The following is a 26,335-nucleotide window of genomic DNA, read 5'->3' on the forward strand; positions in this document are numbered from 1 at the left end:
TCTACTTCCCCTGCCCCATAGTACCCTGCCTCTCCTTTGGAGAGTCTCCCACTGTGCATAGTCTCTGAAAAGGATGCCCCAACTTCCCAACATGAAAGCAAAATGTAGCAGTGGGTCCTCCCTCTGTCTACATTGACCCAATTAGAAGGAAAGCATGTGATTCAACCCATCAACTCACTTTTCCTAGGCTTTGTTCTTCAGAGTACTGCAAGGAATCTGGGCACCTAGAGGTCATACGTATTCTAGCAGTGATGGGCTAGGCTATTTGTATTGGGCAGTCCTTATGCTCCTCCTTTGTGGGAATACCTGCTGCCCAGGCTTCCAGAACTCCTTGGTTCTGGGCCATTTGCCTATCCTGGCCCTCCAGCCTCCATAAATTGTGAGCCCTAAAGGCCTTACCAAATTTTTTTGCTTCAGTTAACCAGAGCCAAATTCTGTAGCATATGAGCAAGAATCCTGTCTGATTAAAAAGCCCTGATTGACATATGAATTTGGAAGATGTGATAAATTGCATTTTCCCAGGATGGCCTCAATAGTTTCTCCTATCCCACGTGCTGATTGACAATATAGCCTTGCCACTCCTTCCCTGGAGAGGTGGAGTCTGTGTCCCCTCTCTTGAGTCGGAGCAGGCTTCCATAGGTAAGGTATAACAGAAGTGAATGCTCTGTGACTTCTAAAACTAGCCCTGTCTTTTTTGTCCTGGTCCTTTTGAGATGCTTACTCTGGTGGGGAAGTCAGCCCCCATATAAGAAATCCAACCACCCACATACTGGACAGTGCTAGATGGAGCCCCCAACCAAGAGCTATCATCAACTGCCAGCTGAGTGAGTGTATCATCTTGGACATCCAGCCCAGTTGAGCCTTCAGATGGTGACAGCCCCACTCAACAACCACCTGGGGGAACCTCAGCAAGAACTTTCCAGGTGAGTCTTCTCAAATTTCTGACCTATTATGAACAAAACAAAACAAAAAATTTAAAGTAGGCTCCACCCCCAGCATGGAGGCAATGCAGGGCTTGAACTCATGACCCTGAAATCAAGACCTAAGCTGAGATCAAGAGTCAGATACTTAACCCACTGAGCCATCCAGGTGCCTCCCCCCAAAAATATTTTTTTAAGGTGCTACATTTGGGGATTGCTATGCAGTAATGGACACTAGAAACTCTGGCTTACTTGCTTGCTTACTTTGCCCCACACAAAATTGCATAGTCTCAGGAAAAAGAAAGATAATGGGATAAAAGCAATAAGACCTACATTTATTGAGCTGGCTACAGGACAGATCCTTTTCATATACTACCTCATATAATCCTCATGATTCTGTGAGCTGAAGACCATTATTCCCTGGTTGAAATGAGGAAGACACAATGCTGCAGTTAGTAGTCAGATTTCAGAGCTGGTGTTCTTCCTGCTGGAACAAAGCACCCAAAAGCAAGAGTAAATCAAGGAAAGAAGGTTTAGTGTGACCACATGATGTTGTGAGAATAAAGATGACTACAGTTATGTGATCTTTTAAAGGGATTAACGTGCCCACGTTGCTTTGCCCCACGCATTAGTCAAATGAGTGGCAAAACCTGTTGTCTACGAGGAATGAGAATTTCTGCAGAAATTTCTGGGGTTTTCATGCTTGTAAATTACCTCCATTAGTTCTCAGGCAACTCTGCTAAGACCTAGGCCGAGCTCACCAGCAGGTAGTTGACTCTAAGATGAAGAGATAGAATGTATTAACATTAAGATGGGAAATACGAGGTTTAGCAATCCCTGTGTGAGTTCCTACCATAAGCAGGGCACCTCATGAATATTATCCCCAAGTGACTCAATAGCAACACCATTACTCCTTGTGGAGGGAGACACAACTGCAGCTGATTATTTGTCCTAAGCATCATACAACAAGGAGGTGCAGACCACAGAAGGGTCCCACTGGGGTGGGGTGTACAGACGCAGAAGGCAGCGGATGGGTAGCAAGGCTCTGCTGGCATGGAACCGTAGGCAGAGACACAAGCCTAGGGCCCCCTGGAACTGTGGGAACAGAGGATCTGTTGGAAGAACTAGCAAAATGTGGGGTCCACAGCAGGCCACGAGGTCATCAATGCTGGAGCAGGGGCAATGTCCCCATTGACCTATGGATGTCCCTCCTCTGACCCTCTCTCAGCTCCTGCTCACTTACTTCAGAGCAGTCATCATAAGTTGGCATTGGTCTGTGTGTTTGTTACTGATTGGTACAGTCTGCCCCAATTCATTGTCTGGTGAAGCTTCTTCTCATAATGACGGGGGCCCAAGCAGGGATTGGCATAGGCCTATGGCACACTAGCAAGATGATGCAGTCACAGGCGTGAAAAGCATGTGTGCATGGGGCTTGCCCTCTTGGAACACTTCTGTCAAGTGAAGAAGCCCAGGCTGGCCTGCCTAGAGATCCTTCTGTTAGAAAAATCTCAGCCTCCTGCCTGTATTTCCAACCTGTGCAAGTGAGAAAAAAAAAAAAAAAAAAGGCAGGGGGAGGGACAGTGCTCTAGCAGATTCAAACTTGACAACATAGAGCTTTGGTTCAGTGGGTATCACCCAGAGGGAAGCACCCAAAACCGGAGCTCTGCTGGGCACAGCAGGGCACTTGCCCTGTGCTAGGCAGGAAGAGTAAAATGGGGCCTCTGTTTATCTGTACACAGCTCTAAGTGGGTAGGGAGGCCACCTACAGAGCAGCCAGTTCTAGGGCACCCTGGAAATCTCTGGGAAGACCAGACCCTCAAAGCTGGTCCTCCATCCCCTCACTGGGCTCAGAGAGTAAAAACAAGTTCTCAGGTCCCTTTAGTCATAAGGCTATGGCGAAGCTTTCCTGGTGGACAAGTGGGTGGCATTCAGCTGTCATGCTAGAGTGATCATGTGTCCCATTTGCCCAAGGCAGGCCTGTTTACACCTGCTGTCCTGGTGTAATTATTAATAATGCCCTCTCTTACTCTCTGGTTTTGGTGATAACTAGGGTCACCCTAGTTATGGTCCAGGTTTGATCCCCAGAACCAAAGGAAGAAGAATTTTTTTTTTTTTTTAAGAGAAGGAGCTGGGAAGGGGCAGAGGAGAGGGAGAATAATAAGCAGGCTCCATGCCCAGAAGGGAGCCTGACTTGTGGCTCAGTCTCACAACCCTGAGGCCATGATCTGAGCCAAAATCAGGAGTCAGATGCTTAATGGACTGAGCCACCCAGGTGCCCCAGGAAGATGATTCTAAAAGAGAGTTGGTCCAGAAGTGGCAAGACTCTTGTCTTGCCCTGCTGCTGACAAACACAGGACCTTAGCACGATTTCTGTGTGTGAACTGAAGAGGTTGGATCAGACAGGCCTCTTTTAGTTGGGGAGTTAATGTCAAATGTGGGTCATTGGGGTTTCTGTTTTTAGGCCTTTCTGATACAAATAAGACCTAAGACAAATCAGTAAAAAACAAACAAAATAAATAAAATGAGCACTCTTCTTAGTGGTCAGGGAAAATGTTCAACAATCGGAGGATGTGGTAAAACACTGAAGGGAAATCTGTGGAGTGCTCCAGAAGGAAGTCTGTCCTGGAAGTTGGATAGGACCTGGTAGGAGGGGAAGAGAAGGAAAAGGAGAGGTTTAGGAAGGAGGAGTTTACAGCGTCATAGAATCAGGAGAGGAAATGGGAAGGCTCCAGGCAGTAGCTTCGAAAAGTATGAGTCTGTAGGGTGATGAACCTTCCCAGAGCTATCTGGACCTTTGGAATTTCATCTTACAAGGGTCCTATGGGGGCCCATCTGCAGCATCCCAGGCATGTGAAGAAAGATTTCATTATCCTCTATCCCACCTCCCACTTAAATTGGCTCAGCCCACTTGCTCTCACTCTGGGGTGTCTCTCCATGGTCACATCCAAAGGAAACACCAATTTTACTTTGAATGTCTTGTTTATGCATTTCCTGGAGGTTTTCCTGGATTTGGGGTCAGAGCAGCAAAAGAGAAATCATCTCCCCCAGTGTCAGCCCAAACCCTCCTTACCCATCTCTACCCCTAGACACCCACTTCTCAGCGAGGCTTCGATTCATTTGGATCCCATTCTCTGTAAACTCTAAAGCGGTGGTTTTCAAAGCATGATCCCCAGACCAGCAGCCGTCAGCCTCATCTGGAAGCTTGTTAGAAATGTAAATTATTGGAACCTGTGGTATGTAGCATACTGGTCCCCATTCTTAATCCCCAGAACCTGTGAAAATGTTACTTTACTTGGCAAAAGGGACTTTCAGATGGATTAAATTCAGGATCTTGATCTGGGGAGATTATCCTGGATTATTTGAGTGGGCCCAGTGTAATCAAGAGGTTGCTTATAAGTGAAAGAGGGAGGCAGGGGTGTTAGGGTCAGAGAGGGGGATGTAGACCAGGGGAAGGAGGGCTCTGATAATGGAGGGAGGAGCCATAGCCAAGCCAGGTGGAGGAGCTCCAGAAACTGGGACAAGCAAAGAAACCGGCCTCCTGAAGAGCTTCTGGAGGGAACACAGACCTGCAGCACCTTGATTTCAGCCCACTGAGGCTCACTTCGAACTTCTGACCTCTAGCACAGAACGATAATTGATTTTTGTTTAAGCCAGTTAGTTTGTGGTGATTTGCTAGAACAGCAATAGGATGGACCTAGAGGGTCTTATGCTAAGAGAAAGAAGTCAGACAGAGAAAGACAAATACCATATGATTTTGCTTATAGGTGGAATCTAAAAAACAAAGTAAGGCAAAAAAAAAAAAAATCAGAAACAGACCTAGAAATATAGAGAATAAACTCATGGTTGCCAGAGGGGAAGGTGGGGAGGAGGGATGGATAAAATGAGTGAAGGGAAGTGGGTGATACAGGCTTCCAGTTATGGAATGAATAAGTCACGGTAATAAAAGGTAGAGCTATATAGGGAATATGGTCAATGGTGCTGCAATAGCGTTGTATGGTGACAGGTGGTAGCTACACTTGCAGTAAGCATAGCTTCACGTATACAGTGAATCACTATATTGTACACCTGAAACTAATGTAACACTATGTGTCAACTAGACTTCAATTAAAAAAAAATGCAGCAATAGGTAACTAACCGCTCTATCCCAGACCTGCTGAGTCAGAAACCATGGTGGGGCCCGGCACCCTACATTACAAGCCCTTCCAGGGATATAGAGGTGAGCTAAAGTTTGAGAACCAGTGCTCCCAAACAAGGCTGCTTGACTTTCATTGTGCATCAGACTCATTTCTCAAAATCTCCATTTCTAATTCTGGTGCCCTGCCGAAGTTAAACCCTGGGATTCCCTTTTGCCTTCCTGTTTCAGCCTCTGCTCTTGCCTCTCCCCTTGGTATGGGTTTCCTCTTAGTCTTCTAGACTCCTCCCAGGACTGAACAGTGAGACGTGAGACTTCATCCTGGGATGGTAGGGGACAGGCTTGCCAATATTCTTAATTAAAGAAAAAAATATATGTCACAAACTCAACAAGGAGTGCAGGGTATAGATTTCGTCACACACACTCCTAGAAGGAAAAGACCTTGGAGAACTACCTGATCCAGCCACATTCTTCCCAGTTGAGAAAACTGGGGCCCAGAAAGAGGACGTGACTAGCCCAAGGTTGTCCAGTGAGTGAGGCTCAGAGCCTGGGGCAAAATCTTAGTTTGTAACCCATTGTCCTTTCCAATCCACATGTCACTCTGACCTAGTGCCCTGGCATGGAAAGTGGAGAACTCCAGGATGGGAGTTGGCTCTTTAAAACCATCCCCCACTTCAAGCAGAAGGGGGCCTGTGCAATGAGTAAGCGCTGAATCCTTTGGAGGTGACCTTGGGTTGTGGGGGGGTGGCCAAAGCATGGGAGATTCTGATGGCCCAAGATAAGGGAGCTGCGGGGGAGGAGAGGCAGCCAGCTGAGACTATCGCCTGCCTGAGGAACAGCTAGCCTGTTCCCAACCACCTACACACCACCCTGGGTTGTGGGGGATGGGGGAAGAGGAGAGGGCAGAGTGGGGAGGGAACAAGGGGCAAGCATCTGCAAATAAATGGCAGGGGCCTCCAGCTAACAGGGGCAGAGCATCACTGTGAGGCCTCTGGTGCCCCCTTAACCCTCCCCTTAACACCTGCAGGACCCTCCCCCTGCAAGAGGCAAGGAGGGCACTCAGCTTGGCTGCGAAGTGGCGAGTTTGGGAGGGGCAGCAGCTTGGTGTCTTTAAAAGCACAGGCAAAAAACAAACAAAAAACAACAACAACAAAATAATAAAATAAAATAAAAGCACAGGCAGTCTTTGGATTCACACAGATGTGAATTCAAATCCCGCCTATGCCAGCACTTTCAACTGTGTGATCTGGGCGTTTCTGAGTCAGTTTGCCTTCCTGTGAAATGGGGCTAATGATCCCTGGTCCTTGCAAGGATTTTGAGAAAATTCACATCCATGTATGTACACGTGTGGCTCGAAAACGGAAGGCAGCATGAAGAAGGGTTCAGACTCCTAGGTTCAAATCCCAGCTCCGGTTCTATCTGGCCCAGGAATGCTTATTGCTCTACTGGAAAGGGGAGGGGGGGCACCCACCTGACAAGGGTAAGTGAACTCATAGGTGTGAAAGGCTTCTGGTGGGGGGTGGGGTCGCTGCTCAGTGGGTGGTCCAAGGTGGCAACCTCATTTTGTTGCTCCTGCTCTGTGGTGACCCCAGAAACTCTAGACACAGCACAAGGCCTGCCAGGTTTTCTTATCCACAGAAATATTCGTAAAACCTAGAAAAAAATGATTGGCTCCAAAATATGAAAGGAAAACTGTGAAGTCAAAATTAGTGAATGCTTTGTTAAATGCTCACAAAACATACTATTATTTTAACATTATAAACTGTGTTTGGGGGCGCCTGGGTGGCTCAGCCAGTTAAGCATCTGCCTTCAACTCAGGTCATGATCTCAGGGTCCAGGGCTCCCTGCTCAGCAGGGAGTCTGCTTCTCTCTCTCCCTCTGTGTCCTCTTTGTCTCTCAAATAAATAAATCTTTAAAAAAAACCCAACTGTTTGTAAACATTTAATAACATCTGAAATTCATTTATTGGCTAGATTTTCTCATCCTATGAAAATTGCAGTGATGATAGGAAATCAGACCAATTATAATTTGAGTAATTTTTAACACCCAAATAATCTGAAATGCAAAAACTGTAAAAATAATTTTAGTCAATCACTGTGATAGAGTTGAAAAATGCAAAAAAAATTAAATCTGTTTTAAAAATATAAATATTTATATATAAAAAGTTTAAAGAAATGAATGGAGATAGTACATTCCCACTTCAGCACAGTAGATTCCTCCAAGGGAGGGGAGGCGTATACAGAGTTTCAACTATCTTGGTAACTTTTTACTTCTAAGCGGGTGAGTACTGTAGACTTGTATTTTATTATACTTTATCTCTCTTTTTTTTTTACATATGAAAATGCAATGAAAGTTTAAAATATGTTTTGGTACCAAAAAGAGGAGAAAGAAATGTTCCACATCATTTATTTTTATTTTTTAAAAAGATTTTTAAAGGTTTTTTATTTTATTTTATTCATGATAGAGAGAGAGACACAGAGACACAGGCAGAGGGAGAAGCAGGCTCCATGCAGAGAACCCGACGCAGCACTCGATCCCAGGTCTCCAGGATCATGCCCTGGGCCAAAGGCAGGCGCTAAACCGCTGAGCCACCCAGTGCCTCTTTTGTTTTGTCCCTACATAATTTAAAACAATTTTATGGCAAATGTCTATTTAATGTAAAATGTGTATGTGTGAGGGGTCCTTTAAAATGTTCTATATAATGTAAGGCAGGGCTTCCAAAAGTTTAAGTCCCCAGGGCCCGGACTCTGCCAGGGCACCTCCATGTCCCAGACCCCTTACCTGGGATGGATAATCATTAGCTGCCCACTGTGCCCCCCCCCCACCGCCCTGCACAACCCTGTGGGGGGTTTGTTTTCTTTATTAAGTGTGTGTCTGTCTAGGAGTGGATATATCTGTCTCTCCCTATGTACGAAGTTGGGAGATCTAGGTACATGGAGTTGTGAGAAAGCCAGTTCCAGAAAAGTAGGAATTGAGTAGACCTGGAAGTCTGAGCAGACCTGGGCTAGCGTGGGTACAGCTGCGTGGGACAAGGTGCTGGCTCAGCCTGACGGCCTGAGAGCGTGTCTCCTTCACCTCTGGGGACTGGCAGTGGCTGCCTGAGCCCTGCCAGTTATAGGGAGATGCTGATGAGGCATCTGGGGAAGGGTAAGCCATGAGACTTCAAGGTGAAGGAAGGCAGAGAGGGGAACAGTGTGTGTGTGTGTGGGGTGGGGGTGGGGGTGGGAAAGAGTCTCAGAGATGAAAAACCTGGAGAAAGGGGGTTGTTTATTATCAGCAGTGTGATGAAGCCAGACTCCCCAGAGCATCACTGGGCCCCACCCAGGGCCCTGGCTTGTTGGAGCTCCCTAGAAAGGGGAAAGGTCCTAAATAAGAATCTGGGGGGCACCTGGGGGGCTCAGTTGGTTGAGCATTGGACTCTTGATCTCAGCTTGGGTCTTGATTTCAGGGTTGTGAGTTTGAGCCCTGTGCTACTTAAAAAAAAAAAAAAAAAAGCTGGATAAAACCTTCCTACTTCTATGGAAGATGCCAAGGAACCTTTAGGCCAGTCTTCTGGGTGGATCTAACTTGGGGCCTTGTTTGGCTTGAGGTTAGAAGCCAGAGTCCAGGGGGACCTGGGTGGCTCATTTAGTTAAGCGTCCGACCTGATTTCAGCTCAGATCATGATCTCAGGGTCGTGAGATCGAGCCCCAGATTGGGCTCCATGCTGAGCATGGAGTCTGCTTAAGATTCTCTCTCCCTCTCCCTGGCTTCTCCCACCCCAAAGTGCACTCTCTCTCTCTTAAAAGAAAAAAAAAAAAAGCCAGCATCTAAGGAAGAGGTCAGCTGACACCTGATCCCTGATCCCTGGGTCTGGGTAATGACTCCTTTGGTCATCGACTCCTGGACAAGAAAGTAAGGTAAAGATGGGACATTAAAAAGAAGAAAGAAAGAAAGAAAGAAAGAAAGAAAGAAAGAAAGAAAGAAAGAAAGAAAGAAAGAAAGAAAGAAAGAAAGAAAGAAAGAAAGACACATCTCTGCTCCAGTTTCCAACTTGGGGCTCCCAAAGACCTTGTAGATTGCTAAGTGATAAGAGCACGAAGAACATCTTTTGTTCTAGTATTTGGTCTTTGACCCTAATTCTTGACACAGAGTTCCCAAATCCCTTGGAATGTCCTAAGTCATAGAAGTGTCTCTTGTTCTAGTGTGGTGACTCTGAGTGGGCTCCTGGATAGCTTCTGGGTGGGGGCCACTCACCAGACAGACCAATCGAAGATGGAAAACTTGGAATTTTCAGTAGCGACTGATCCTCTAGAGAGAGGAGAGGGGTTGGACATGATCCTGCCTATGTGAGGAAGCTTCCATAAAATTCCAATAATGGGGGGGTCTGGCGAGCTTCCAGGTTGGTGAATACACGCACACGGGGAGGGTCACGCATCCCAGCGCCATGGGGACAGAAGCTCCTGTGCTCAGGACCTTCCCAGTCCCTGCCCTATACGTCTCTTATGTGGCTGTTCATCTGCATCATTTGTCATGTCTTTTAATAAACTGTAAACGTGTTTCCCTGAGTTCTGTGGGCCACTCTAGCAAGTAATTGAATCCATGGGGGAAGAGGTCACAGGAACATCTGGTTGATAGCTAAGCCAGGCAGAAGGTGTGGGTAACCTGGGGAATATGTCTTGCGATTGATACCTGCGGTGGGGGCAGTCTCGTGGGGCTGAGCCCTTCACCTGTGGGATCCAAGGCTACCTCCAGGTAGATGGTGTCCAGGATTGAGTCAAATTGTAGGACACCCTACTGGGGTCACAGAGAATTGCTTGGTAGGGGGAACCCCACACATGAAGAGTCAGAAGTGCTGTGGTGGTGGCTATGTGTGATAGTACAGAAGACACAGGAAGCTTTCTACACCAAAAGTTTTCCCCGAAATTCTTATAATCAACCAGAAGAGGGGCCAGAGGGTAAGATAGGGGTGGGGGGTGCAACTGAAGGCTGGACTCCATGCAGCCTCAAGATAAGGAAGGAAGCCTGGAGCCTTGGCTAACATCAGTCCTCTAATAAATGAAACCCTGCGGAAACAGTCTAGTTCATGGCAGGTGCTTCCCTGTCGGCAAAGGTCTGAAGTCCGGTGGAGAGGGAAGGTCAACAGGTAAGAAAGAATATAAACACACTGATGACTTTAATTTATGAAAACCTAGAGGAAACATCATTCTTTGCAGGGAAAATAGGTAACATCTCTTAAAATCCAGATGAAGGGGGCACGTGGATGGCTCAGTCGGTTAAGTGTCTGCCTTTGGCTCACGTCATGATCCCAGGGTCCTGGAATGGAGCCCCGCATCCCATCAGGCTCCCTGCTCAGGGGGCAGTCTGCTTCTCCCTCTCCCGTTGCCTGTTGCTCCCCCTGCTTGTGCTCTCTGGCTCTATCTCTCTGTCAAAGAAATAAATAAAATCTTTAAAAAATCCAGATGATGATCACCAAGGCTCGCTACCACCTTTTCTATTTAGCATTGTGCCAGAGGTCAGGTCATAAAATGAAAGGAAAGGAAAAAGGATTTGGAAAGAAGGAGATAAACCATCCTTGCAAATGATGTAATTGTCTGCATGGAAGGCCAAATGAATCCACAAGCAAATTATTAGAAATAATAAGAGAACTTAGCAAGATGATTGGCTACATAATCAGTAATGGGCAATCATTTTCATTTTCACTGACCTCACATCATGCATTATAATAATAATAATTAACCTTTACTGGATTAGGGGCACCTGAGTGGCTCAGTGGTTGAATGTTTGCCTTTGGCTCAGGTCCTGATCCCGGAGTCCTGGGATTGAGTCCTGCATCAGGCTCCTCATAGAGAGCCTGCTTCTCCCTCTGCCTATGTCTCTGCCTCTCTCTGTGTCTCTCATGAATAAATAGGTAAAATCTTAAAAACAACAACAACAACAACAAAAAAAAACTTTACTGGATTAACTTTTTCCAGGTGCCACGAACTTTATATTTACTCTGCTAAGTGCTTTCTATGGATCAGCTTGAGTCCTTATAACAACTATGTGGGGTTGGTACTATCACCATCCTCATTATAAAAGTGAGAAAGCTAAGGATCAGAGAGGTCAAGTGAATTTCCCATAGTCACACAGCTGGTGTGTGGTGAGGTGGGACGCACCCCAGAGTCTCCCTTTTAATCACTATACTATCCTACACGCTCAAGGCTGCCAATCTCTGACATCCACAGTGGGACTCAAGATCTAGGATCCTTCTTCCATTCTCCACATGTCATGAAAGTTGCCAAGATTACTGTGTGAGCAGAGGGGGATCAGTGGGGGAAGGAGAGAAGGAGGCCCTGGGAAGGACTGAGACTGACTGTCCCTCCAGTCTGTTGGGAGTCAGGTAAAAGCTGATTTCAAGAGAATAAGCAAGTATGATATTTCTCGTGCCCTTGGTAGTAGCTGCAAAGTCCTGTCTGTACCTTATTTAACTCTCAAAGGAAGCATGTCTCCATTTCACTGATGAGGAAAGTGAAATTGCTAGAAATTCAGAGACTTGTTCAAAGTCACAGAACTGGGAAGTGGCAGAGGCAGCATTCCAGCCTAAGTGCATCCTTCTTAACTTAAAACTGTTTAGACTTTCCCTAAAAAACTAGAAGGGAAGGTGGAAAGGGGAAGCATGTCCACTGAGCCATGCATGTAGCAAGGGTACAGAGCAGGAGATGAGCAGGCCAGGCAGGGCAGTTAAGGAGAGGTAGAGGGTCACCTGTGTGGCTCAGTGGTTGGGCTTCTGCCTTTGGCTCAGGTCATAATCCCGAGGTCCTGGGATCAAGTCCCACATCGGGCTCCCTGCATGGAGCCTGCTTCTCCTTCTGCCTATGTCTCTGCCTCTCTCTCATAAATAAATAAATAAAATCTTAAAATAAAAAAAAGGAGGGGTAGAAACCACTTCCTGGGAAAGGTGGCCTTCAAGCCAGACTTTTGGGGATGAATAGGAAGGAGCCAGCAGAAAAGGGGGAGGGTGGAGAGAACATCAGGTGTGAAGACCCAGAGGTGAGGGAGAAATAGCAGATTCTGTGAACAACTAAGAGTTCAGACCAGAACGGAGCTGGCTGAGGACTCACCTTCTGTAACCGCCAGTGACCACTGGCCTAAGCCACAGGCAGGCCCCTCAAGAAGCAGCCCAGTGGCTGGGACCTCAGCCAGTTGGACAATGCCCATTGGACAATGCAAGTGAATGGCTGGGAGCTTTGCCTGGGGTCAGCCCTCAGCGGTCCCAATTCCTTAGGCGTGGCACCCTTCCATTCCTCAGTCCAGTATTCCTGCACTGGCCAAGGGAACTCACAGAGCTGCCTGGCCCTGGCTTCCTCCCCTAGTCCCCCTGAATTATATCATCACATTCTCAATACCCCTCCTGACCAAGCAGGGGCAAGTCACACCATTTACTTCAGTGCTTCTCAAACTTCAAATTATGTTCCAATCACTGGGAATGGTGTGAGATGCAGATCCTGACTTGTCGGGTCTCGGATGGGACCTGACATCCTGCCTTTCTATCATGATGTCAGGTGATGCTGCTGGTCCAAGGACCACACTTTGAGTGGCATCATCCAGGAAACTATACTGATCCCCTGAGATCTGCCAGGCGTTGTGCAAGCTGCCTTCTACACTTTTGCTACATACTAATTACAACAATGCTCTGAAATAAGACTTAATGTATACTTTTCAGAATAGGGAACTGAGGGTTAGAAAGGTGAAATATATTACAAAAGAAGTATCAGAGCTGGACTTTGAACTTGAGTCTGTCCAACTCTCTAGCTGATGCTGGGCCTCCTGGTCAGAGGGACTGAATTGTATCCCTCCCCAAAACTCAAATGTTGAAGCCCTCTTAGCAGGGCTGCATTTGGAAGCAATTAAAGTTGAATGAGGTCATAAGGGCGGTACCTTGATCCAATAGGACTAGTGTCCTAATAAGAGGAGACATCAGAGAGCTCGCTTTCTCTCTCTGCCACGGGAGGGCACAGTGAGAAGGTAGCCAGCTGCAAGCCACAAAGAGAGCTTGTACCAGGAACCAAACTGGCCGGCACTTTGATCTTGGACTTCTAGCCTCAAGAACTGTAAGAAATAAATTTCTGTTGTTTAAGCCACGCAGTCTGTGGTATTTTGTCCTGGCAGCCCTAGCAAACTAAGACAGGGGTCCAGCTGCTACCAATGAGCCAAGGCTGCTGATTAAAATGAATGGCTCCCCTTGCGTGGAGTGTTGCTCTTCCCAAACTGAGTGGGACTGGAGGAGAACCAAGATGGTGGTGATGGTGATGGTGATGACAGCGATGCTGGTGACAATGACAGTGATGATGATGGTGATGGCAACAATTATTCACATCCAAACCAAAGCCACCCCTACCATTCCCCAAATGAAAACTCAACAAGCTCAGAACAATGTAGCTATCCCAAACCTCACACTCTAAATCCACGCATATTTCATGAGAAGACAGGAAATGGCACAGTAATTAGGTACCATCCACTAATTTGTTCTCTGTACCAGGATGACCCAGTGCGTCCTCATGGGGTGGATGGATAAAACAAATAAACAAAGCCTGCTTCCTGGGTTAGCCAGGCCCCCTGTGCCTGCATGTCAGTGGAAAACCGGAATGTGGTAGATGAAACACCTGAAAGTCTTCTAGGGAAAAAACTAAAAAAACTGAATACTAAGTAAAAGATTAAACACTATATATATATATATATATATATATATATATATATATATATATATTCATAGAGACAGAGAGAGAGAGAGGCAGAGACACAGGCAGAGGGAGAAGCAGGCTCCATGCAGGGAGCCTGACGTGGGACTCGATCCAGGGTCTCCAGGATCACCCCCTGGGCTGCAGGTGGCCCTAAACTGCTGCACCACTGGGGCTGCCATATATATAGATTTTATTTATTTTAAGATTTTTTTAACTTGAAAAGATTAGAGATTTAAGATTTTATTTATTTGAAAGAGAGCACGTTAGAGAGACAGAGCAAGCATGAGCTTGCGCTTTGCTGCTGCCCCCCGCCCAAGAGATTAGAAGATAAATCACAGGGTCCTCAGAGGATGTAGGGAAAAATGTAAGCACGCATCTATAGGTACATTTTACTGATACAAAGACTGTATGGCACTCTTTTATAAATAGTAATAAAACCTCTTTCCTGTAAATTCTACATAATTAATTCACACAAAATGCTTTTGTTGATTTTTGCCAAACTCTTGTATCCCTAGCCAAGACACAGCTGTCGTTCTTTGTGACGACAGTTGTCGTTCTAATGTAAATGTTGAGGGACACTTCCCTGATTGATGTGAAGGAGGAAGAGGAAATGAAACAACCAAGACATGTTGGAACATCACTCACTAGTCAGTAACGTGAGCTGCTGCTTGGTTAAAGCAGGTAATTATTTTTGAATGGTGGGAGAATATTTCCTCAGGCTTCTGGGTGTGAGTGTGTATGCACGCATGTAATTCACAGTGTAATGGCCACAGACATAACACACTTTTTAATTAAAGTTTTTATTTATTTGAGAGAGAGCAAGAGAGCAAGGGAGAGCACAAGTGGGAAGGAGAGGGAGAAGCAGAGAGCCTGATGGGGGGCTCGATCCCAGAGTCCCAGGATCACTACTTGAGCCACAGGCAGACATCCCACTGACTGAGCCACCCAGGTGCCCTCATACATTTTTTTTTAAGATTTTTTATTTATTCATCTGAGAAAGAGAGAGAAACAGAGCACAAGCAGGGGGAGAAAAGAAGCAGACTCCCCACTAAGCTGGGAGCCCAATATGAGACTCCATCCCAGGATCTGGAGATCATGACCCGAGTGGAAGGTAGACACTTAGCCATCTGAGCCTCCCGGGTGGCCCAACATAACACACTTTTAAGTTTAATATGAATTATTAACATTTCCCCATCACTTAAGGCTAGACGATCAATAAAACACTAAACCAACACTTGATTTGTGGTTCTTAGAATACTGCGTGGCAAACTGAAATGCTGGCTGTTATTTATTATTATCATCTATGGTCCAAGTCACCCGGTGACGACGCCTGAGTTTGGGTACAGCTGGCTACTAGATTGTCTCCACATGTGCCTGGAGAGCTACATTCCTGGTTCAAGTCCCAGAGAAAGGCAGGAACGTGGGTAGACACAGGGGGTTAAGGAGGAGTTTGGGCTGGGAGAGCAGAAAATGCAGTGAATCACGGGGAGTGGGAGTCTTGCCCTACCGCCCACTGAGTGCTGTGAGGGGCCTCTGGATGGATGGCTGAGGCCCAGGACATGCATGGGTTTCATCCCCACAATGGCATCAATAGAGTTGAGTCAGAACACACTGTTTAGACTTGGCTGCTATATATCATTCGGTTAATTGATTTGGTTAACTCTTTCTCAATATTCTGAATTTATGGGTGTTGTTTTCTTCCCCGCCTCCCTGCCCCTCACATGTAGTGCACTTTGGTCTTTGGGAATCTTGGGGATCAAAGGTTCATAGGGTCCTAGGACCTAGGTGATACTATCCATTGAGCTCTGAGAGCATCCGGAAGGAAGTATTCGTCACACAAAATTCTTAAGTTTCAAACAGGGCCCAGGGAAAATCTTCTGGGTTGTCTTAGAAGACAGTCAGCTCTCCTTTGTATGATCTAATTAAGGAGACTAAGTCTTCTGTGCCAAGAAACATGAAGGTAATTGCCAAGGTAGACAAGATAGTACTCTTTTTTTTTTTTTTTTTCCAGACTTCACCAGTGGAAGAGTGATTCCCTCACTCAGCAGCCGTCTTAATGATGCCACCCCAGACCCCTGGGGATTCACATCTCTGTGGGGGCTTACTCCCCAAATGACTAGGGCTTGGGACATGGAGGACGTGGATGAAAAGCGCTCTGGCTGCATTCTACCAACGTCTTCTTCACTCTTCAGTCACAGGTCTGGAGAGATTAGGTGGCAAACACTCAAAGCTGTTGGTTGGAAACAGAACTCCTTGGGGCAGATGTAAGCAGAAAAAGGTTTTGGATGTCTCTAAGAAGCACCAGGAGGATGTGAGGCTGGGTTTGAGAGCTTGGACAAGACAGAGCCGCTATAGGGATGCCTGGATGGCTCAGTGGTTGAACATCTGCCTTCAGCTCAGGGCATGATCCTGGGGTCCTGAGATCAAGTCCTACATCAGGCTCCCCACAGGGATCCTGCTTCTCCCTCTGCCTATGTCTCTGCCTCTCTCTCTCTCTCTGTGCCTCTCATGAATAAATAAATAAAATCTTTTTTTAAAAAGCTGCTGTAAGGGGATATCATGGCCAGGCATGGGCACTCACAGGGCTGATGCTGGGCACCTAGCTCTGCTGCTGCTTGCTTCGGGCAGCTGGATGCTTCTGCCACTACCGCCCCCAAACTGGCACTCACTCCCCAACTGTTAGGCTATCAGGTTGCATCTGATTGGTGGACACTGGTCACACAGCTATGCTCTAACTGCAAAGGAAGCTGGGAAGGTACGTTCCTAGTTTCTACTTTCGGGAGACATAGAAGGTGGAGGCCATCCTAAAACATTCGAAAAGTGTTTGTGGGCAGTCAAGAGGAAGGATAAATATTCACACATAATCAGTAACCTAACATCACATGACTAAGACACCCCCAGAGCTAACTGCACTACCTTGAGAAAGGGCCCTGGGTCCTGTCCCAATGCCTGGATCCTGAGGTTCTCACTCTGCTCTCCTAAAGCTGGTCCTGCCTCCTTCCCAGGAGCCTTAGTTTAAATGAGAAGTGAAGGTTTAATTATTGCTGGTGGGTTTGGTTGGGTCTTTGTAGGCAAATGCAGATGCCTTCAAGGGCCAGGCAGCTAAATCAGTGAAGGAAGTGAACAGAAGCAGGATGTGCTGGAGACAGAGGGACTGATGGAGAAGCTACTCTCTAGATGTTTCCATTTGGAAATATGGAACTGGTGGCCAGATACTCTGTGGATTTCTTTTTATTTTTTTTTAATATTTTATTTATTTATTCATGAGAGACACAGAGAGAGAGGCAGACACACAGGCAGAGGGAGAAGCAGGCTCCATGCACGGACCCCGACGTGGGACTCCATCCCAGGTCTCCAGGATCACGCTCTGGGCTGATGGCGGCGCTAAACTCTGAGCCACCGGGGCTGCCCCTTCTGTGGATTTCTTTATGTGAACTATCCAGATTTAACAATAATTGGCCAAATATTCTCGATATGATAAAAAAAATTTTATTATAAAAAACTGCAAAGGTACAACAAAATAGAATGATAGTATAATGAACACCCACATCCAAATACACTCATCACTCAGATTTAACACTTTTAACATTTTTCAATGTTTCATCTACTTTTTTCCTGCCTAAGCATTTTTTTGTGTAAGTTTTTTTTTTTTTTTTAAGTAATCTCTACACCGATATGGGGCTTGAACTCACAACCCCAAGGTCAAGAGCAGCATGCTCCACCAACCAAGCCAGCCAGGGTGCCCCATCCTGGTTAAGTATTTTAATGCAACAAAATCAGAGAAGCTAATAAAGTATCTTATCCTTAAATACTTCAATAGGCAACTCTTCAAAACAGATACTTTTCTAAGTAAAGCTACTTAAAATTAACAAATGCTTTGTCTTTCCCCAGATTTCTTTCTCTATTCCTTATTTATTAATTTTTAAGATTTTATTCACTTATTCATGAGAGACCCACAGAAAGAGGCAGAGACATAGGCAGAGGGAGAAGCAGTCTCCTTGCGGGGAACCTGTTGTGGAATTCGATCCCAGGACCCCAGGATCACGCCCTGAGCCAAAGGCAGAAGCTCAACCACTGAGCCACCCAGGTGTCCCAAAGATTATGCTTCAGATGGATTGTTCAAACCAGAATCCAATTGAGGACTAAGAATTGGATTTGATTGTTATGTGGCTTAATCTCTTTAATCTAAAAGAGACCTGCATTGTTTTGTTTTGCTATTTTTTGTGTGTGTTTTTACTGACATTGATTTGAAGAACTCAGACCAGTGTCTTGACTGTCCTATTTATCTAGATAGGTCTGATCGTTTCCTTGTGATGTCACTTAACCTGTTCCTTTATTTTCTGCATTTTCTGCAAACTGGAAGTTAGATCTAAAGGTTTGATTAAATTTACTTTCGCATTTTGGCAAGAATGTATCTCGGGTGACGCTGACTGCCTAATCCATGACCTCAGAAAGCATGCCATCCTATTAGTACAGATGTCAGATGAAAGACTAGGTTGAGATCATTCCCTACCTTGTAACTTTGCATTTTCTTCCTTAGATCCACCATTGCCCCCAGAGACATTTTATCTAGTGGTTTTAGCATCCATTGATACTCCTTGCCTGAATCAATTCCTTTATTAGGGATTGCAAGAGGGTGTTTTCTAATGCTATGTCTTTGACTTTTATTAGCTGGCATTGTTCTGTAAGGAAGAGCATTCTTGTGTCATCAGCTGGGACTATGTGGTCATCCTGAAACTGGCAGTACTGGTTCCTACTGGAAGGCAGAAAAAAAATGCATCGTGTTTTGGCTTTAATGAACATTTCTCAGAGTAAGGAGTTGGTGTAACAACCTTGGCCAATCCAGTAGTCCTCCTTATTCCTGGGGGGCATGTTCTAAGCCCCCCAGAGGATGCCCGAAACCGTGGATAGTACTGAACCCCATATACTATGTTTTTTCCCTATACATACATACCTACGATAAAGTTTAATTTATAAAATAACACAGTAAGAGGTTAATGACAATAACTAATAAAAAAAATAGAACAATTGTAATAAGAGCAATATACTCTATGTAATATACTATATATAAGTTATGTACTGTAATAAGAGTTATGTGAATGCAGTCTCTCTATCTTTCTCTCAAAATATCTCATTGTTTTGTGCTCACTCTTCTTTTTTTTTTTAATTTTTATTTATTTATTTATGATAGTCACACAGAGAGAGAGAGAGGCAGAGACACAGGCAGAGGGAGAAGCAGGCTCCATGCACTGGGAGCCCGATGTGGGATTCGATCCTGGGTCTCCAGGATCGCACCCTGGGCCAAAGGCAGGCACCAAACCACTGCGCCACCCAGGGATCCCTGTGCTCACTCTTCTTATGATGATGTAAGATGATAAGACACCTGCGTGATGAGCTGAAGGGAAGTGGATGACGTAGGCTCCATGACTTAGCACTAGGCCACTATTGACCTGATGATGCATCATCTGCTTCCAGGCTGCAGTTTACTGAAACCACAGATAAGGGGCAGAGAGATTACTGTAATAACAAAGTGTTCTCCTTTTGTAAGTATCCATGTATTCCATGTTGTATAATCAATTACAGCCTTTATTTTTTTTTTGTTTTATTTACTTATTTCACAGAAGGAGAGAGCGAGCCAGAGAGCACAAGTTGGGGACGGGGGTGCGGAGAAAACAGCAGAGGGAGAGCGAGAGAAGCAGGCTCCCTGCTCAGCAGGGAACCTGAAACAGGCCTCCATTCTAGGACCCTGGGATCATGACCTGAGCTTAAGCCAGAAGCCCAACTGACTGAGCCACCCAGGTGTACCCTTTTCCAAATATTTTAAAGGCAGTGGACAAGTTAAGTAAACCATGCTCCTCTGCTGGATACAGCCTATGGCATGCTTGTTTGCCACCTCAACTTTTAAGTTTCTGTAGTTTTATGCTATAAGACACAGGCAATCAAATGTCTCTGCATTGTTGTTGTTGTTTTGTTCTTAATTGTTGATTACTTTTTCTTAAACATAATAAACATCTGTGCAGGATCCACCTATCCATTAACTACCATGCTCACTGTAGCCTGTGAATATTCTCATTTTGTAAAGAATTCTATGGAATAATTTTCTCATAATATAGGTTTACCTTGTCAGCTCCCAACTTTGGTCTCACTTATTTAGGATTATGCTGTGTCCCTCTCGCAGCTTCATGACCCACAGCATTTCAGAACAGCTGGCTGCCTAGCTGACAAGGTGAGAAATCCATGGTATACTATTAAGTGGGTGCAAGGAGTAGGGTCTTAGAAATTGGCATTCTCATCCCATGCTATTGGGATCATACATTTGCATCACTTTTCAGGAGGACAGCGTTGAGCATAGTTCAGGACTCCACTTACAAATGACAGCAACTGATACAAAACTAGCTTAAACAAACAAAGGATATTCATTGACTTAATTAAGTGGGAAGACCTAGGGAGGGATGGCTCCAGGCACAGCAGGATTCAGGGGCTTGGGGAAGGTCATCAGGGCTCTGACTTCCTATTTTTTGACTTTCCCTGACTGTGTTGGCTTTGCTCTCATGAGACTCCAGTTACGTGGCAGGGAAGATGGCCTCCTAGAGCCTCAAGACTATATTTTTGTGACTTCTGGTCCAAAAGGGAGAGAAAGATCCCGCCTTGCACAAAAGCTTCATCTAAAGTCTCAGGGAATACTATAATTAACTCTGGGTCTTATGCACATCTCTGAACTGAACACTGCAGTTAGAGTAAGACAATACTCTGGCTACCTCAAGTGATATTCAGCCCTGTAGAGGAGAGGTTCATAGAGTCACTGACAGCCCACAGGGGCCACAGAGAGTAGGGGAGGTGTGGCTCCCAAAGGAAAAACAAAAGGCTGTTCTTAGAAGAAGGAAAGAATTCTGAGCAAGGAAGCACATCAGATGTCATTACATTTAGAAAAAAAAGAAGTCAACAAAGACTTTAAAGCAGTCTACCTTCCATCTAAGAGAATAATTCCACATGAAAGAGTTTGTGAGAAAAGGAAATCATGGACAAGGGCAGATTTGTGTCCAAAGATGTCTATAATCACAGTACTGTTTATAATAGCAAAATACTTTAAGAATCTAAATGTCCACTAAGAGGAGATTAAACAACTTAGTACACATCCATGTTATTGGGATGCTAAGCATCTGGTGAAAATGATCATTATTTCCTTGTATTTCATGACCAGGAAAGACCTTCATGATGCACTGTTAAGTAGAAAAGGCAGGCTACAAAGCAGCACACATATTATAATCTAATTTTTTAAATTGGGTATATACCCATTGGGAAATAAACATTGTCAGGAAACACACTGCAGGCTTAATAGAGGTTACCTTTGGGTGATTATTTCAATTTATTTAATTTGCTTATCTGAATTTTCTATAATAAGTACATATTATTTTTTAATAACAGATAACTTTTTTGGAAAAGAAATCAGGATAAACACACAAAGACACTCGAAGAATAGACATAACAAGTAAGGACATAAGATTGGGGGTGACGCAGGACCAATGCCCACAAGGTCAGGGAGGCTCAGATGCAAGGACTCCAGGCCTGTAGGTGCCTGTGGGGACATTGCACACCTATTCATCACCTCTCCTTCCCTGTCATCTTTACGACTCACAGTTATGACACTAATCACAGGGTAGGGTTGACAGGATGGGTTGACCAGGGCAGGCTGCCACTGGCCTCCAGCAAGTCATCCTCATCTTTTTCCTCATCTGGCCCTGCCTGTGAAAACTACCTTTTCTCAGCTAGCCCTAACTCCACTCCAAGCCCTGCCAGTTCTGGCAAGAGCAGCTCAGGTTGGTCCCTGTGCTTTCAGGTTAACTGAGCAATCACCCAACCTGGTAGTAGAAGCCAGCGGGCCAGTAGGCAGGGAGGTGCCATTGTGACCTGGGAGGGTTGGTCGCATTGGCCTGATGCCCTTATGCTCAGCTCCCTGGTACTGGCTCAGCAGACCCCACCCCAACTCTTCCTTTCACTCCCCTAGGGGCTGGGATAAAAGGCTTCCTCCTTCCAACGACCTCAGCTCCAAACTAAAGTCAGTCTCTGCACAGTGCCTATTGCCAGGTGCTGGGCCTTCTGGCCTTGGGTTACTTCTGTATCTCCACTTGGGGAATGCTGAAGGATTTGTCCTCCAGAGGCCTTGATATCATCCAAATAGTCAACTATAACTGATTACCTCTTTTAGACAAGCACAGTGGGCAGTTCTCTTGAATCTTCAGTAGCAAATTAAAACTGCCAAGAAGCAGAATCTCTGGTTACAGAGAGAACAAGAGCCCCCAGCACAATTTGCTAGACTTGTTTCCCAAGAGAAAAGAAGAAGAAAAAAAATCACTATGATTAAGTGTTGGGAGGAAGGGGCACTTCAGGCCAATAAAGGGAATATATTCAAGAATTGTCTGGAACATTCCTGTTCTATCATATAAAGTTCACACAGATTTTATATGCTACTCCATGAAATAGCTATGTCTTTTTTCAACATTTTTAATTAAAAATTTCAAATATAATGAAAATATCCCTATACCCATCGCCCAATTTCTATTATTAATATTTTATTATATTTGCTTTATCATATATCTCTTTACTTTTCTATCCATCCATAAATACATGTTATTTTTCTATGCATCTCAAAGTAAATTGTAGACATCAGGTACTTCCCCCTAGTTACTTCAGTATGTTTATCTTTAACTAGAGCTCAGTATTACTTGTTTATAGTTTTTTTTAAAGATTTATTTATTTATTAATGATAGACATAGAGAGAGAGAGAGGCAGAGACACAGGCAGAGGCATGGAGCAGGGAACCCGATGTGGGACACGATCCTGGGTCTTCTAGATCACTCTGTGGGCCAAAGGCAGGCGCTAAACCGCTGAGCCACCCAGGGATCCCTACTTGTTTATAGTTAAAAAAAAATTTTTAAGTAGGCTCTATACCCAATGTAGGACTTGAACTCATGACCCTAAGATCAAGAGTTGTATGCTCTACCAACTGAGCCAGCCACGCACCCATTTATTTATAGTCTTTTGAAGTGAAATGTATAAGCAATGAAACACAGAATCTTAAGAGTGTCCAATTTTCACAAATACATAAAGTTGTACACTCCAACCTCTGTCAAGATATAGACCCCTACCATCACCCCAGAACATTTCCTCATGCCCCTTCCCAGTCAATATCTGCCCCCAATCTCTCAGAGGACACCACTGTTTGTATTATTTCCACAATAGGTTAGTTTTACCTGTTCTAGAACTTCATATATAGAATCATACAGAATATACTCTTTTGTGTAAGGCTTATTTCACTCAACATAATGGTTTTGAGTCATTTATGGTTTTGCACGTACCAGTAGTCTGTTCTTTTTTGTTTGGAGTAATATTCCATTTTATGAACATAGCACTGTTCCCCAATCTCCTATTGATGAATGTCTGGGCTGTTTCCAGCTTTTTGGCTATTATGAGAAAGCTGCTATAAACATTCCTATACAAGTCTTTTTTTTTTTTTTAAAGATTTTATTTATTTATTCGTGAGAGACACACAGAGAGAGGCAGAGACATAGGCAGAGGGAGAAGCAGGCTCCCTGCAGGGAGCTGGATGCAGGACTTGATCCCAGGACCCTGAGATCACACCCTGACCCAAAGGCAGATGCTCAGTCACTAAGCCACCCGAGATGCCCCTGTTCAAGTCTTGTTGTGGACATAATTTCATTTCTTTCAGGTCAATACTTAGAAGTAGAATTGCTGGGTCATAGGGTTGGTGTATAATTAATTTTAAGAGAACTGACCTGGGGATCCCCGGGTGACTCAGCAGTTTAGCACCTGCCTTTGGCCCAGGGAGTGATCCTGGGGTCCTGTGGAGCTCCCTGCATGGAGCCTGCTTCTCCCTCTGCCTATGTCTCTGTGCCTCTCTCTCTCTCTCTGTCTGTCATGAATAAATAAAATCTTTTAAAAAATAAGATAACTGACCTTTTCCAAAGTGGTTGTATTATTTTATACTCCCAATAACGATATTTGAGTTCTGGTTGCTCATTATGATCATTAGTCTTTGGAGGGGTGGGGGTCAGTCGTTTAAATTTTAGCCATTTTGTTGCCTATGTAGTAGTATCTTATTGTTTTAATTTGCATTGCCCTGATTATTAATGGCATTGTCTTTTTTGCATGCCTATTATCAATTCATATATTATCTTTTGGGAAGTACTTGTTCAAATCTTTTGCCAATTTTTCACTGGGGTTGTTTGTCTTTTTATTATTGAGTTATAGAAATTCTTTTTTTTTTTTTTTAAGATTTCACCCATTTATTCACGAGAGACAGAGAGAGACAGAGAGAGAGAGAGAGAGAGAGGCAGAGACACAGTCAGAGGGAGAAGCAGGCTCCATGCAGGGAACCCAATGCGGGACTGGATCCCGGGTCTCCAGGATCAGACCCCAGGCCGAAGTCTGCGCCAAACCGCTGAGCCACCGGCACTGCCCTCTTCTCCTCCTCCTCCTCCTTCTTCTTGTTCTTCTTGTTCTTGTTCTTCTTTCTTCTTCTTCTTCTTCTTCTTCTTTCTTGTTCTTCTTGTTCTTGTTCTTATTCTTGTTCTTCTTCTTCTTCTTCTTTTAAGTTTGTTTGTTTCTTTCAGAGAGAGAGAGAGAGAGAGCACAAGCAGGGGGAGCAGCAGTCAGAGGGAGAAAGTGAAGCAGGTTCCCTGTGGAGCAGAGAGTCAGATGTGGGGTTTGATCCCAGAACTCTAGGATCATGACCTAAGCTGAAGGTAGATGTTTAACCAACTGAGCCACTCAGGAACGTGGGTTGTAGAAATTCTTTATACATCTTGAATACCAGTTCTTTTCAGATATATTTTGCAAAATTTGGCCCCAGTCTATAGCTAGCCTATTTTTTTTTCTTTAAGATTTTCTTCTTTTAGAGTAATCTCTATGCATATATATCATGGGGCTTCAACTCACAACCCTGAGATCAAGAGTTGTATGTTCTACTGACTGAGCCAGTCCGGCATCCTTTGCCTTTTTTTTTTTTTTTTAAATAATGTATTTGATAAGCTTAAACTATTGATAAAGTCTTATTTATCTGTTTTTTTAACTTACAGCTATTGCCTTCCTAAGAAACATTTGCTACTCTCAAGCCACAAAGATATTCTCTGTTTTCTTTTAAGAGCTTTATGGTTTTGGCTTTTATGTTTGCATTCATGATCTGTCTTGAGTTACTTTTTGTGTATAGAGTAAAATAGGAGTTAAGGCTCATTTTTTTTTCTATTTGGATATCCAGTTATTCCAGCCCCATTTATTGAAAAGGTTTTTCTCTCCCCCTTGGATTGCTTTGGCACCATTGTCAAACACCAAATGACTAAATAAGTGTGAGTCTATTTTCAGTTCTCTGTTCTGCTCCTTGATTTACTAGTTCTTTCTTATAACATTACCACACTATGTTGATTAATGTAGTTTTATATTTAGTCTTTTTTTTTTTATATTTAGTCTTGATGTAAGGTAATGTAAGTCTTTAACTTCTTTTCAAGATTGGTTTGGATATTCTAGATCCTTTGCTTTTCTGCATAAATTTTAGAATTAGCATGTAAATTTCTATAAAAAAGCCTATGAGGTTGTGATTTATGAATTAAATCTCTAAATCAATTGAGAAGAATTAACAGTATTGAGTGTTCTAATCCATGAACATGGTATGTCTCTTCATGTGTTTAGATCCTTTAAAAATTTCCCTCAGGAATGTTTTGTAGTTTTCAGTGTGTAAGTCTTGCAATCTTTTGTTAAACTTACTCTTAAGTATTTCCTGTCTTTTGTTTTTATTGTAAATTGGATTTTTTTAAGGGAGGAGGGGTAGAGGGAGAGAGAGAGAGACTCTTTTTTTTTTTTAAGATTTTATTTATTTATTTGAGACAGAGAGACCCCGAGGGGTGGAGAGGTGCCGAAAAAGAGAGAAGCAGACTCCCTACTGAGCAGGGAGCCCAATCAACTGACCAGAGCTCCATCCCAGGACCCTGGGATTATGACCTGAACCAAAGGCAGATACTTAACCAACTGAGCCACACAGGTGCCTGGAGAAAGAGAATCTTAAGCAGCCTCCACACCCAGTGTGAAGATTGGTGGGGCTCAGTCTCACAACTCTGAGATTGCAACCTGAGCTGAAATCAAGACTTGGACACTTAACCAACTGACCCACCCAGGAACCCCCAAACTGGATTGTTTTTTTATTTTATTTTATTTTAAAATAATTTTTAAAAAGATTTTATTTATTTATTTATTCATGAGACACACAGAGAGGCAGAGACACAGGCAGAGGGAGAAGTAGACCCTCTGCAGGGAGCCTGATGTGAGACTTGATCCCAGGATCCCAGGATCACGCCCTGAGCCAAAGGCAACTGCTCAATCACTGAGCCATCCAAGTGCCCCTTGGATTGTTTTCTTTAATTTTACTTTTCAATTATCAATTATCTACTACTGAAAAATATGGAGTGCTTCACAAATTTGATGTCACCTTACCTTGGGCAGGAACCAAGTTAATCTGTATCATTCCAGTATCAGTATACAGGTTGTCAAAGTGACATTTATATGTTTTTAAT

At 44.3% G+C, this 26,335-nt stretch overlaps 2 long non-coding RNA genes across 3 annotated transcripts; one reads left to right on the forward strand and one right to left on the reverse strand.

The window, feature by feature from the left end:
* LOC125754871 (uncharacterized) lies at positions 1 to 26,335 on the forward strand. Its single transcript, XR_007409885.1, has 3 exons — positions 1 to 923; positions 15,766 to 19,980; positions 25,656 to 26,335. It is a non-coding gene; the product is annotated as an uncharacterized LOC125754871 (long non-coding RNA).
* On the reverse strand, positions 1,253 to 18,686 carry LOC112653412 (uncharacterized). 2 transcript variants are annotated; one of them, XR_003132164.3, is made up of 4 exons: positions 18,268 to 18,686; positions 6,524 to 6,705; positions 1,635 to 1,697; positions 1,253 to 1,404 (listed from the first exon to the last, which is right to left on the reverse strand). It is a non-coding gene; the product is annotated as an uncharacterized LOC112653412 (long non-coding RNA). The 2 variants fall into 2 exon arrangements; XR_003132163.3 differs by having other exon boundaries at positions 1,253 to 1,407; positions 18,268 to 18,685.

Source organism: Canis lupus, chromosome 3, assembly GCF_003254725.2.
Source record: "Canis lupus dingo isolate Sandy chromosome 3, ASM325472v2, whole genome shotgun sequence".
Lineage (NCBI taxonomy): Eukaryota > Metazoa > Chordata > Mammalia > Carnivora > Canidae > Canis > Canis lupus.